Consider the following 15,143-nt stretch of genomic DNA (forward strand, 5'->3'; position numbering starts at 1 on the left):
CACGTCTGACCTTATGATTGAAGGAAGGACATTGCTGAAGCAGCTGAAGATGGTTGTGCCTCGGACACTACCCTAAGGAACGCCTGCAGTGATGTACTGGAGCTCAGATGATTGACCTCCAACAACCACAACTATCTTCCTTTGCGCGAGGTATGACTCCAATCAGCAGAGAGTTTTTCCCGTGATTCCTATTGACCTCAGTTTTGCTGGGGCTGCTTGATGCCATACTTGGCCAAATGCTGTGTTGATGTCAAGAGCAGTTAATCTCACCTCACCTCTTGAGTTAAGCAGTTTTGTCCATGTTTGGACAACCAAGGCTGTAACGAGGTCAGGAGCTGAGTGGACCTGTCGGAACCCAAACTGTGCGTCACTGAGCAGGTTATTGTGAAGCAAGTGCTGCTTGATGGCATTGCTGATGACACCTTCCATCACTTTACTGATGATTGGGAGTATGCTGAAGGGGCAGTAATTGTCCGGTTTGGACTTGTCATGCTTTATGTGTACAGGACAAAGCTGGGCAATTTTCCACATTGCAGGGTAGATGCCAGTGTTATAACTGTACTGGAACAGCTTGGCTAGGGGTGCAGCACGTTCTGGTGCACAGGTTTTCTTAATTATTGCCGGAATATTGTCAGGGCCCATAGCCTGTGCAGTATCCAGTGCCTTCAGTCGTTTGCTGATATCACACGGAGTGAATCGAATTGGCCAGATTCTGGCATCTGTGCCTTCACAAGGAGGTCGAGATGGATCATCAACTCGGCACTTCTGGCCAAAGATTGTTGCAAACACTTCAGCCTTATCTTTCGCGTTGATGTGCTGGCTCCCCCATCATTGAAGATGGGGATTTTTGTGGAGCCACCTGCTCCAGTTAGTTGTTTTATTGTCCACCACCATTGACGGCTGGATGTGGCAAGACTGCGGAGCTTAGACCTGATCCGTTGGTTATGGGATCGCTTATCTCTGTCTATCGCATGCTGCTGATGCATTTTGGCATGCAGGCAGTCCTGTGTTGTACCTTCACCAGGTTGATACCTCATTTTGCGGTATGCTGTCCTGCACTTTTCGTTGAACCAGGGTTGGTCTGCTGTCTTATGATCCATGAGTTTACAGATTGTGGTTGAGCTCAATTCTGCTGCTGCTCTACAGCGCATCATGGATGCCCAGTTTTGCATTGCTAGATCGGTTCAAAATCCATCCCAATTGAAACGGTGGTAGTTCCATGCAACACAATGGAGGATATCCTCAATGTGAAGGCGGGACTTCATTTCCACAAGGACTGTGCGGTGGTTACTCCAACCAATACTGCCATGGACAGATGCATCTGCGGCAGGAATATTAGTGAGAACGAGGTCAAGTATGTTTTTCCATCTTGTTGGTTCCCTCACCACCTGCTGCATACCCAATCTAGCAGTTATGTCCTTTAGGACTCGACCAGCTGTGGTGCTACCGAGCCACTCTTGGTGATGGACATTGAAGTCCCTCACCAGAGTACATGCTGTGCCCTTGCCACCCTCAGTGCTTCCTACAAGTTATGTTGAAGATGGAGGAATACTGATTCATCAGCTGAGAGAGGGTGGTGTGTGATAAGCAGCAGGAGGTTTCCTTGCCCACTTTTGACCTGATGCCATGAGACTTCATGAGGTCTGGTGTCGATGTTGAGGACGCTCAGCGCAACTCCCTCCTGACTATACGCCACTGTGTCACGATCTCTGCCCTACCAGTGGAACAGGACATACCCTGGGATTGTGATGGCAGTGTCTGAGACAATCTCTGTCAGGTATGATTCTGTGAGTATGATTAGGTCAGGCTGTTGCTTGACTAGTCTGTAGGACAGCTCTCCCAACTTTGACACAAGCCCCCAAATGTTCATAAGGAGGAATTTGCAGGGTCGACAGGGCTGGGTTTGGCGTTTTCGTTTCCGGTTCCCAAGTTTCTGGCAGGTAGTCTGTCCAGTTTCATTCTTTATTGACTTTCCAGCGGTTTGTTACAACTGAGTGACTTGCTAGGCCATTTCAGAGGGCATTTAAGAGTCAACCACATTGCTGTGGGTCTGGAGTCACATGTAGGCCAGACCAGGTATGGACAGCAGGTTTCCTTCCCGAAAGGACATTAGTGACAATCGATTGTAATTTTACCATTACTGAGACTAGCTTTTGGTAAATTGCCCGTAATTGCCAGCCCTACGGTTGACACCTGAACTCGGGAGGTAATTGGTGGTAAGTGAGGTTTCTATATTAATATTTAACATTAATATTTGTTAACTCCCTGAATTAGGAACCCCTCTGATGTCCCTCTGATGGCAAGAGCAGGACCACATGGGCAATCATGCTTAGGTTTGTTGGAAGTCCAAAATACTATTACGTGGCTAAAATCACGACCATCGCTCTCAAAACTTCCCTATTTACTACATCTTGCCTGGCAGCCGCAAACGCTGGCACGGCGATGGAGAACATAGAAACAAACCAAAAAAAAAACCTTAGAATTGTTTGCGGCACAACATGATGCCATTCGGTCAATTCTGTTCCTGCCAAAAGAAAAATAAATATCCAGTCTAATCCCATTTTTCAGCTCTTAGGTCGGAGCTATTCACAGTAACTCAAGTACATATTGAAATGCAATTTAAATGCAATGAAGCTTTCTGCTCTACCACTCTTTCAGGCAGTGGGTTTCAGAATCACACCACCCTTTCTGAGAACCAACTACTCCTCAATCACTCTCTTATACTCCAGCAAATACTTTAAAACGGCCCTTGATTATTGATAGCTGTATAACGATACAGTTTTTTTTCCTGTCTACTCTGACAAGGTCCCTCATAATTTTGTATGCGTTAGTTAAATCAACACCACCTGCCACCCCACCCCAGCCCCGCCCCCCACTCTGTTCCAAAAAAAACCTAACCTATCTAATCATAACTGATCGATTCATTTTCTACTCCTGGCCATTCTCATAAAACTCTCCTGAACTTCCCCATTGTGATAACATCTTTCCTGTCTTGCAAAGATCAGGTAATGTATGAAATACTGTAGCTGCAGTCTAACTCGTGTTTTATAGCGTTCTAGAATAACCACCCTGATCTTAGAAAATATCAACATTGCCTTCTTAACCACATTCTCGACCTCAACTGCTACCTTCAGCGACGTGCAGACCTACATTCCAAGATCTCCCTACCCTGCTACACTTCTCATCATGCTACCATTGTTACATAATGCCTTGCTTTGTTTGTCCTCCTGTTACGACCTCACTTAAGACCGTTAACTTTAAAATGACGAGATATGAAGTACTCTGACTGATTAAAGGATTACATGACAAGATTTCACGTTGTAAGACTTTTACCATAACAACTAACTTAAAACTCAACATTAAATAAACAGTGCTTACTAGGTAACTAATGCTCTAACTTACAGATAAATGTATTTCCCATTAACTTATTTACACACTAGAAACCCCTACACCAAATTTATACATTACATAGTGCTCTCAAAGAAGCTATAGCTTTGCAGTTAAAAGTCACAAACTCCTACCAGTTGCAATGAACTGGATCTCCCAGTCCTTTTCAGAAGCCAATGTCCTCTTCGCTCACTTCCTCCGAGAACATTAGACTATTCTCCCCTTAATAAGGCAATATCTGCGACAGTGCTGGTCTGTTCTCCTCTGCAAACACGAGCCTTCGAGCGGGTTCAAGTAGTAGCAGTGTACCTCTTTATCAGTCTTCTGACAGCAGCTATTTTCTTCTCATTCACTCTCTCCTCCCCACCTCTTGCTCGCTCTTTCTTCTGAGGCTGTGCAGCTCCTGCTGATTACTTCATGTCTTCCTTTCTTCCTTATAGTCTCTTAGACTTAAGAAAGGCTGCTGAATTTATTCAGATCAAAAGTTAATAGTGGTTTTCCTTTTACAATATTCAGACTCTTTAAGTCTTGTCGTATCAAGCAACTTGTGTCCTTTTTTTCCAGGTCTTAACAATTGCAACATGAATTTGCATTTTCAGAGACTCTGTCTCCTGGTTTGCAATCTGAGAGTTTGGGAGAGTGAAACACGCTGTCCTTTCAGATATTACAACCTTGCACTCAGCTTTAGAATGGATCATTGTCCCCAGTTCCTTGTTTGCATGGTAGCCAGACTCCTGACTTGTTTCTGACTGGTCGCATGTCTCCTCTGACTCCTTTTTACAGAACATTAAAAACAGTTTTGAAAACATAATGATACTACAAAGTTCAGTGGTAATATCATTCCCCAAATGCATTACTTTCACACTTCTCCTGAAAGAATTCCATTTGGCATTTTCTGCCCCGTTCACCAGTCCATTGATATCTTTTTGTAGTCTACAACTTTCTTCCTCATTGTGCAGCATTCAATCAATTTTCGTATTATCTTGATCATCTTCTCTGCATATAAGTGGCATCATCGATATATACCATGAACAGCAAGGGAGACAGTGTTGAGCCCTGTGCAACCCAACTATCGACAGCGGTCCTGTTAGAAAAACACTCATCGACCATAACACTTCACATCTTTCAATTTCCTAACTACTCTGTCAGATGGAACCCAGTAAAACTCACTGCAAACATCCAGTTTGACTACATATAATGTGCTACCTTCATCTACGATTCTGATTCCCTCCCATGAACCGATCCATATTTTCTTTCCTTGATTCTTCCATGCCTCTCTAAATAAAAAATTACAAAGCTTTTTTTTTTCCAATAAATTGTGCACCACCAAATGTCGGCTTGTGTGGCTATAATTATTCGGGCTATTTCTTTCTTCCCTTCTCAAAGGCAATTAAAGAAGAGCAACAAATGCCAAAGATGCTCACAAACCCAGAAAGAATAATAATAATGAACAACAACAGTTCCACGTTAGAATTCTTGCTGTCCTGCAGCAACACGTTTGCAGCCAGAATGGATTAACAATCTATGGTCAGAGCCTCTGTTGGTTTTTTTTCCAATTGATTCTGATTGCCGTCTTAGATACATTTCATTCATTTCTGGTAACGTCTCCAATTTTAAGGCTGCTCCTGACCTTAATATTTCCTTCCTTACAATGTTTATCCTGTCCAATATTTCACACTCCCCTTCCTTAACCACAATGCCTGCTGGTCCCTCTATTTCTTTATGAACACATATGCAAAGTATTAATTTAGAATATGCTTGCTTCATTTGTCTCCATGCTCAAGTTGCATTTGGGTTTCTTATTGGCCTATTCTTTCGATAGTTATCCCCTTGCTCTTCATATTATTTTAAAAACATTTATATACCATCTTTGGCTGTTCCTTTATTTTCCTTTTCAACATTTTTCATGACTTTTTTTTGGTTTCCGAATGGCTGGTTTAATTTTCACCTGTGCACTTTCTATACTCCTCTGAGGTTTCTGCATATTGATCTCTTGAGGTCTAGCATAGGCTTTATTTTATAGTCTTCATCCTATTTCTGTATGATCTTTGACGTCCAGGCAGGTATAGATTTGTGGGAACATATTTGTTTTTAAACTTTTTAGCTCCTCCCTGAATGCCTCAAATTCTTCTGATACTACTTTGCCTTCAGTAGGTGTTTCCAGTCTACTTTTGCTAAATCACATCTCAGCTCAGCATTATTGGTGTTTCCTTAATTTAAAAAAGACTTAGTCCTTGTCCAGCTATATACGTCTCACTAACTAACCTAAATCTCACTGCATTATGATCACTACCATGAAAATGTTCGTCCACTGATAATCCTTCCACTGCCCAGATTCATTCCCTAAAATTAGGTCCTGAACTGCCACTTCACTTGTTGCTTTGCTATGTACTGGCTAAAATGCTCTCCCTGGTGCATTTTAAGAATTCTGCTTCCTCTGAACCACTATTCATAAAATTTATGCTAGTTTACACTAGGCTGCTTGAAATTCCCTACGAAGGATGCCCTCTTGTTCCTTCACTTCTTAATAATATGCTTGCTTTTTGCTTTTCTAACTACCACTAATTGTTTGGACTTTATGTATACTTTCAGGGCTGTGATAGTCGCTTTTCTGCTACTCCTTTCAATCCCTATAGCTGCATTAGATCGTGCTTCTAGCATGCCATCCCTCCTCATAGTTGTGATTGTTTCGTTTAATCCATCTTGCAAACCACTGTCCTTTTACAGCTTCCTTTCGATTCCATCTGAAAACTCTTCGACCATGGACGGTGACCTGCCATTGCTGAATTTATTTGAACTATGTTTCCGGAATAGCTATGATATCGTACTTCCAAGTGTTCAGCTAAGCCCTCAGCTAAACTACCTTATTCACGAGCCTCTTTGCATTGAAATACGTACCAGTAATCACTGCACACTACACTTATCTTCTATATTCTAACATTTTTTTCCTTGAACTTCTATACACGCTGGCTATTTTTCTATTTCCAGTTTTGCATCTCTTCTTTTTCAATCTATGCTCAGGTTCCCATTCCCCTGCCAAGCTTGTTTAAATCCTCCCCACAAGAAGTCGCAAGCCTCCCTACTAACAAATTGGACTCAACCAGCCCATGTGCAATTCGTCTGTCTTGAACAGGTCCCACATTCCCCAAAACTAGTTACAATGCCCTAAGAATCTAAAGCCCTTCCGACTACACCATCCCTCGAGCAACGTATTCAGCTATTATATTTTCTTAGTTCTGTACTCACTGCAGTATGGCACTTTGAGAAATCCAGAGATCACTAGCTTTGAGGTACTACTTTGTAATTGCTTTCCTAGGCAACCGGAGTCAGCCTGTATGACCTAATCCTTCTTTCTACCTATGTCATTTGTACCATTATAGACCATGGCACATAACCGTTTGCCCTATTCATGCCCCTCAGCAAGCTCAAGAGCTGTTCAATTACATCCTTGAATCTGGCATCGGGAGACATCGTGCTATCCTGGAGTCACATCCAATGTAACCTCGCTGGTCTTGGAATGTAGGGCTCTTTACCATTTTTAAATATTCCCAAGGCACATGAGCAGAATACAACTTTTCCAGTAAAATTAATCTATTGTTTCTTTGTATGTACAAAGCACTCATCTGGACTTGCAAGTGCTGATTTTTTTTTTTATCTTGAATCCAACACGAAAAAAGAACAATAGCATTTTAGTAATGACTCATCATGTCTCCAAGAAAGGTCTGAATGCACTTACGTAAAATAATTTGTTTTGAAGATCTAGATAGTTACAATATAGGCGTACCAAGCTTTCCATTGATAGGACACGTTCAAAGATTTTACCCCAGGAAACAAAATTCTCCCTGTATATGAGCATTGCGCTTCGTCAGAGAAAACTCTTTCCAAATCCATTTTTGCACGAAACTGACGAGAACATCGAAACGTGGAGTGCTTCTATGAAGATAGTCTAAGAGATTGCATCGGAAGAAATATGAAATAAATTAGTAGAGTTTTCATTTTCAGTGTTCATTCATTATGCCTTGAGTTCATATGGGGAATCGAGACAACTTCAGGTTTCTAAATGCACTGGGTTCACTGAATTGTAAAATGGTATTACACATTGTAAAAAGAAAGAGGATATTTACTGATATCGATAACTCAGGAGTTTTTTTATTATTATTTCCTCCAGAGAAAGCAGAATTGACTAAAATGCTGCAAATTTCAGGGATATGCAATATAATGGGTTAAGACGTATTGTCTGTTCAGCAGCAGCACCAGACATGCGGTTACCAAAGGGTCACCAACATTATGGCCAAACCGATTGTGAATTACATTGACTTCAATTTAACATAATCTCCGGCAAACAAGAGGTTTAACATGCTATTCTGTACATTTTGTGTGACGTCCAAGATGAATGTGTATATTGTTGAATCTGTTCACTGATAACTGCAGGTTAGAAACATCGTAAGTATTTTTAAAGAGTAACTTACAACACAGAAGTAGACTATTCAGTCTAGTGCTCCCAATCCGGTTTTACATTTTTAACCTCAGTTCGACTGTTGATGTTCAAATATGAGATATGAGCTCTCCAGACCAATTCAAAGAATTACACGACAACGTTTCACGTTTTAAGACTTTCATTATAGCAACTAAATTAAAACCCCCATTAAGTAAATGGTACTTTGTAAGTAGCTAATACAGTAAATTACAGAAAGCAGAAAGGAATTTTTTGCATTAATTAAAAACAAACCTGAAACATCAGACCACATTTATGCATTACACAGTCCCCCGTGAAGCAATACCTTTTCAGATAAAGGTCCCAAACTCCTGTTAGTTGCAATGGGTTGGATCTCCCAGGCCTTCTCAACTTCAATGCCCTTTTGACCCACTTGTTCCGAGCATTTTCGACCTGGACTTCCATGAATAAGGCGATATCTGGTGGCACTGTTTGCCTTTTTACTTCTCCACAAACCGGAACTTTAAAATCAGTTAAAAGCTGTGCAGCCTTTCGCTGTATCAGTGTTCTGAGAGCAGGTGTTGCCTCTCTCTCTCTCCCCCTTGAGGCTGCCAGTTTTGCTGTCTTCCGGTTTCAATACACCCTGCAGATTTCTCAAATTCTGTAAACTGTATCCGGAATTAGCCAGTGAAAATAATCTGTTTTTTTTTCCGATGCAGATTGCACAAGTCTGGTCACAGCACCAACCCCGAGGCCTTCCTTTGCTTCCAGATGTTGGAGATTGCAATTCGCACTTGCGATGTAAGAGCCACTGGCTCATTGCTTACCATCTATGAGTCCAGGACACCAAAACCTATTTTCTGAGATTTTTTACAACTTGCATTCTCTGATTTTCAAAAGGATCTTTGATCTGATTTCCTCGCTGTCCGAGTAACCAAGATTCCTATCTTGTCTTGAAGCACAGTTGTTGCAAGGTCACATGATTATACAATCGTCTATTGCACACAAAACATCACAGTTTTTGCAACATAATAATGCTTCAATGTCCAACGTTAATTACACGTCACCATCCCCCAACCCCCCCCCCCCCCCCGCAACAACACCCCCCCCCCAAAAAAAAAAGTACATTCATTGCCGTAGCAATTATTTTTTCTACTGGATGAACACAATAACACCAGGGATTGTATCTTAGAACAATAAGTTGCAGACCCTACCCGGAAACAGGCTATATTATGTTTGGACATGTGTAATGAGGTAGGATTAATAAGAGATCTGGTAGTTAATGATCCTGTTGGAGGAAGCGATCATAACATGGGAGAATTTCAAGTTCAGTTTGAGGGTGAGCAACTCGGGTCTCAAACCAGGGTCCTCAACTTAAACAGGGGCAATTACAGAGGTATGAAGAAACAGTTGAACAAAGCAGGCTGGGAAAATAGACTAAAGGGAAAGTCAGTCAATAAGCAGTGGCAGAGTTTTAAGCAGATATTTCATAACACTCAATAAACATTTATTCCAGTCAGAAGGAAAGACTTGATGAGAACAGTCAACCACCCGGGGATAACAAAGAAAGTTAAGGAGAGTATCAAATCAAAATCAAAGGCATATAAAGCGGTGAAAACTAGTGGTAGGCCAGAAGATTGGGATTTTTTTAGAAGTCAGCAGCTGATGATAAAAAAGCACTAATAAAGAGGGAAAAATTGATTATGAGACTAAATTGACAAGAAATACAAAAACAAACAGTAACGGCTTCGATGGGGATATATATATAAAAAAGAAGAGAGCAGCTAAAGTCAGTATCAGGTCCTTACAGGATGGGACTGGGGAATTTATAACAGGGAGCAGAGAAATGGCAGATAATTTAAACTGATATTTTACATCGGTCTTCACGGTGGAGGACACTGCAAACATCCCAAAAATAATAGATGGGCAAGGTGTAACTTGGAAGGAGGAAATTGTAACTATCTCTATCACAAGGGAAAAGGTGCTAGACAAACAGATGGGACGAAAGGAAGACAAGTCGCCAGGACCTGATGGCCTGCATCCAAGGGTTTTCGAAGAGGTGGCTGCACAGATAGTGGAGGCATTGGTCATAATATACCAAAACTCACTGGATTCCGGTAGGGTACCGGCGGATTGGAAAACCGCTAATATGACACCCCTATTTCAAGAAAGGAGGGAGACAGAAAGCGGGAAACTATAGACTAGTTAGCTTAACAAGGCTGAGGGACTTGAGGTTGTTTTCGTTGGAGAGAAGGAGGAGGAGAGGTGACTTAATAGAGACATATAAGATAATCAGAGGGTTAGATAGGGTGGATAGTGAGAGTCTTTTTCCTCGGATGGTGATGGCAAACACGAGGGGACATAGCTTTAAGTTGAGGGGTGATAGATATAGGACAGATGTCAGAGGTAGTTTCTTTACTCAGAGAGTAGTAGGGGCGTGGAACGCCCTGCCTGCAACAGTAGTAGACTCGCCAACTTTAAGGGCATTTAAGTGGTCATTGGATAGACATATGGATGAAAATGAAATAGTGTAGGTCAGATGGTTTTACAGGTCAGCGCAACATAGAGGGCCGAAGGGCCTGTCCTGCGCTGTAATGTTCTAATTCTAATATAGAGTCCATTATTAAGCATGAAATAGCTGGACATTTGGAAAATACATAATGCAATCAAACAGAGTCAACATAGCTTTACAAAAGGGAAATCATGTTTGACAAATTTGTTAGAATTCTTTGAGGATATAACAAGCAGAGTGGATAAAAGGGGAAGCAGTAGATGTAGTGTGTTTAGATTTTCAGAAGTCTTTAGATAAAGTGCCTCATAAAAGCCTATTGCACAAAATAACAGTTCAGGGTATTGGGGGTAATGTGTTGGTTGGATTGAGGATTGGTTAACATGCAGAAAGCAGAGAGTCGGGATCAATGGGTCTTTTTCAGGTTGGAAATCCGGAACGAGTGGAGTGCCAAAAGGACCGGTCCTAGGGCCTCAAATATTTGCTATCTATATTAATGACTTGGAGGAAGGGGCAAAGTGTAGTGTATCCACATTTGCTTACGATAGAAATAGGTGGGAAGGCATGCTGTGATAGGACACAAAGAATCTGCAAATGGATATAGACAGGTTAAGTGAATGGGCAAAAACTTGGCAAATGGAGTTTAATATGGGAAATTGTGAGGTCATCCATTGTGGTAGGTAGAATAAAAAGGCAGATTATTATTTAGATGGAGAGATAATACAAAATACTACAGTACAGAGGGATCTGGGTGTTCTTGTACATGAAACACAAAAAGTTATCATGCAGTTGCAGCAAGTATTTAGGAAGGCAAATGGAATTTTGGCCTTTATTGCGAGGGGGTTAGAGTTTAAAAATAGGGAAGTCTTATTACAACTGTACAGGGCGTTGGTGAGGCCACACCTGGAGAAATGTGTACTGTTTTGGTGCCCGTATTTAAGAAAGGTTATACTGGCATTGGAGGCCGTTCAGAAAAGGTTCACTAGGCTGATTCCTGGGATGAAGGGGTTGTCTTATCAAGAGCGACTAAGCAGGTTAGGGCTTTATTCATTGAAATTTAGAAGAATGAGATGTGATGTCATTGAAACATGTAAGATTCTAAGCGAGCTTGACAGGGTATATGTTGAGGATATGTTTCCACTGGGAGTGGGTCGGGGAGGGGGTATGGATCTCGAACTATGGAAAATAGTTACAGAATAAGGGGTCACCCCTTTAAAACTGAGATGTGAAGGAATTTCTTCTCTCAGAGGCTGGCGAACCTATGGAATTCTCTAACTTAGACAGTAGTGAATGCTAGGTCACTACATGTATTTAAGGAGGAGTTAGATAGATTTTTTGAAATCTCGGGGAATCGAGGGTTGTGCGGAGCAGGCACTAAAGAGGAGTTGAGGCCTCGGACAGATTAGCGATGGGCTGATTGAATGGCGGGGCAGGCTTGATGGGTTGAATGGGCTCTTATTTCTTATGTTCTTATAACATTTTAAACATTTCTAACCCTAATATTTATTATAGACCTTGTCTGTCATTTGGGACACATTTAGTGGCTGACAAGGTTAATTATAATACTGTCATTTCAACATATTCACTTGACACATACTTTGACTTTTCCATCTGTCGGGAGTACTGACCAAATAATTCACCTAACTAAGCTTCCTCTGAATTAAGTAAGGTTCACCGAAACTTATATGCATTGTGAACTATGCAGATGATGGTGCAAAGCTCCAAACGAACATGCACAAGTTGGTGGCAGATGAATTTCCTTGCAGCAAAATGTGAAGAGATTCATTTTATTCGGAGGAATATCGAGGGTTAATCTAAAATAAAGCGTACAATTCTAAAGGGGGTGCAGTAGCAGAGGGACGTGAGTGTATATGTGCATACATTATTGAAGGTGCCAGGATAGGTTGGCAGAGTGATCAATAAAGGGGCATGGAGTACAAAAGAAAGGAGGTTATGTTGAACTGCTTTCTGTGGTAGTGAATTCCATAGGCTCACCACTCTCTGGGTGAAGGAATTTCTCCTCTTCTCAGTCCTGAAATGTTTATCCCATATCCTTAGAATATGATCCCTGGTTTTGGACTCCACCGCCATCGGGAATATCCTTCCTGTATCCACCATGTCAAGTCCTGTTGGAATTTTATAGGTTTCAATGAGATGCTCCCTCACTGTTCTGAACTCCAGCGAATATAATCATAACCGACACAATCTCTCCTCATACCTCAGTCCCGCCATGTCAGGAATCAGTCTGGTAAACATTCTCTGCACTCCCTCTAGAGCAAGAATATCCTTCCTCAGATCAGGAGACCAAAACTGCACACAATATTCCAGGCGTGGCCTCAACAAGGCGCAGCAAGACATCTCGGCTCCTGTACTCGAATCCTCTCGCTATGAAGCACAACATACAATTTGCATTTTAAACTGCCTGTTGCATCTCCATGCTTATCTTCAGTGACATGTGTACGAGAACACCAGGTCTCGCTGCATAATCCCCTCTCTAAGTTTAAAGCCGTTCCGATAATAATCTGCCTTCTTGTTTTTGCTACCAAAGTGGATAACCTCACATTTATCCACATTATACTGCATCTGCCATGCATTTGCCCACTCACTCAACTTGACCAAATCACTTATCGGCCTTTTTGCATCCTCCTCGCAACTCAATCTCCCACCCAGGTTTGTGTCATTTGCAAATTTGGATATATAACATTTAGTTCACTCATCTAAATCATTAACATATATTGTGAATAGCTGGGGTCCTAACACTTATCCCTGTGGTATCCCACTACTCATTGCCTGACATTCAGGAAAAAAACCTTTTATTCCTACTCTTTGTTTCCTGTTTGCCAAACAATTTTTTATCCATCGCAATACATTGCCCCCAATCCCATGCACTTTAATTTTACACGCAAATCCCTTATGTGGGGCGCTGCCGAAAACCTTCTGAAAGTCCAAATAAACCACATCCACTGGCACCCACTCATCAACTCTACTAATTAAATCCTCGGAGAATTCTAGATTTGTCAAGCATGATCTCCCTTTCGTAAATCCATACTGACCACTGTTATCCAAGTGCTGTCCTATAACATCTTTGATAATCGACTCTAGTATTTTCCCCACTACCGACGAAAGGCTGGCTGGTCTGTAATTCCGTTTTCTCCCCACTTCCCTTTTTAAATAGAGGGGTTACATTAGCTAACCTCCAATCTGTAGGAACTGTTTCACAGTCTGCAGAATCTTGGAAGATGACCAGCAATGCATCCATTATTTGTAGGGCCACTTATCTAAGTACTCTGGGTTGCAGATTATCAGGCCCTGGGGATTAATCCGCCTTCAATTCCATCAATTTACCGAGCACCATTTCACTACTAATACTGATTTCTTTCAGTTCCTCCCTCTCACTAAACCCTGTGCACTGCAACATTTCTGGTATGATATTTGTGTCCTCCTTTGTGAAGACAGAAAGTATGCATTTAGTTGGTCTTCTATTTCGTTGTTCCTATAATAAATTCCCCTGCTTCTGACTGTAAGGGACCTACATTTGTCTTCACCAATCTTTTTCTCTTCACATAATTATACAGACTTTTACAGTCAGTTTTTATGCTTCCCGCAAGCTTACTCTTGCACATTATTTTCCCCTGCATAATCAATCCCTTGGTCCTCCTTTGCTGAATTCTAAACTGCTCTTACCCCTCATGCCTGTTGTTTTTTTTCTGTCAAATCTGTATGAATCTTCCTTGGATCTAATGCTATCTCTAATTTCGCTTGTAAACCATGGTTTGGCTACCTTTCCCATTGTACTTTTGCATCAAACAGGAATAAATAATTTTTGCAGTTCACCCATGCACTCTTTGAATGTTTGCCATTGCTCATCCACCGTCATCCCTTTAAGTTACGTTTCCCAATCCATCATAGCCAATTCGCGCCTTTTACCTTCGTAGTGTCTTTTATTAAGATTCAGGACCCTAGTCTCTGAATCAACAACGTCACTCTCCATCTTGATGAAGAATTTTATCATATTATGGTCGCTCATCCCCAAGGGGTCTCACACAACTAGATTGTCAATTATTCCTCTCTCATTACACAATACCCAGTCTAGGGTGGCCTGTGCTCTTATTGCTTTCTCAACGCATTGGTCCGGAACACCATCCCGTATACACTCCAAGAATGCCTCCTCTATGGTATTGTGACTAATTTGATTTGCCCAATCTATATGCAGATTAAAATCACCCATAGTTACAGATGTTCCTTTATCGCATCCATCTCTAATTTCCTGCTTACTGCCATTTCCAACACCTCCACTGCAATTAGGGTTTCTATATACAACCCCCACTCACGTTTTTTGCCTCTTAGTGTTTCTCAGCTCTACCTATACAGATTCCACATCGTCAGAGCTAATATCCTTCCTCACTGTTGCGTTAATTTCCTCTTTAACCAGCAATGCAACTCCACCGCCTTTTACTTTTTGTCTATTCCTCTTAAATACTGAATACCCTGGATGTTCATTTCCCATCCCTGATCACCCGACAGCCATTTCTCCGTAATCCTGACTGTATCAAATCCGTTTCATCCACTTGCGGGATTAGTTCATCCACTTTATTGTGAATGCTCCATGCGTTAAAGCACAAAGCCGAAAGATTTTCCTTTTTAACATTATTTGTCCCCTTCCCACTACTTTTCACTGTGGTGCGGTTTGATTCTGGAACTTGATTTCTCTGCCTATCACTTTTCTTATTCCCCTTACTGTCTTTTGTTCCTGCCTTGTATCCTCCCTCCTCTGACTCCTTGCAAAGGTTCCCATCCCCATGCCATTTTAGT

The sequence above is a fragment of the Heterodontus francisci genome, chromosome 29 (genome assembly GCF_036365525.1).
Source record: "Heterodontus francisci isolate sHetFra1 chromosome 29, sHetFra1.hap1, whole genome shotgun sequence".
Lineage (NCBI taxonomy): Eukaryota > Metazoa > Chordata > Chondrichthyes > Heterodontiformes > Heterodontidae > Heterodontus > Heterodontus francisci.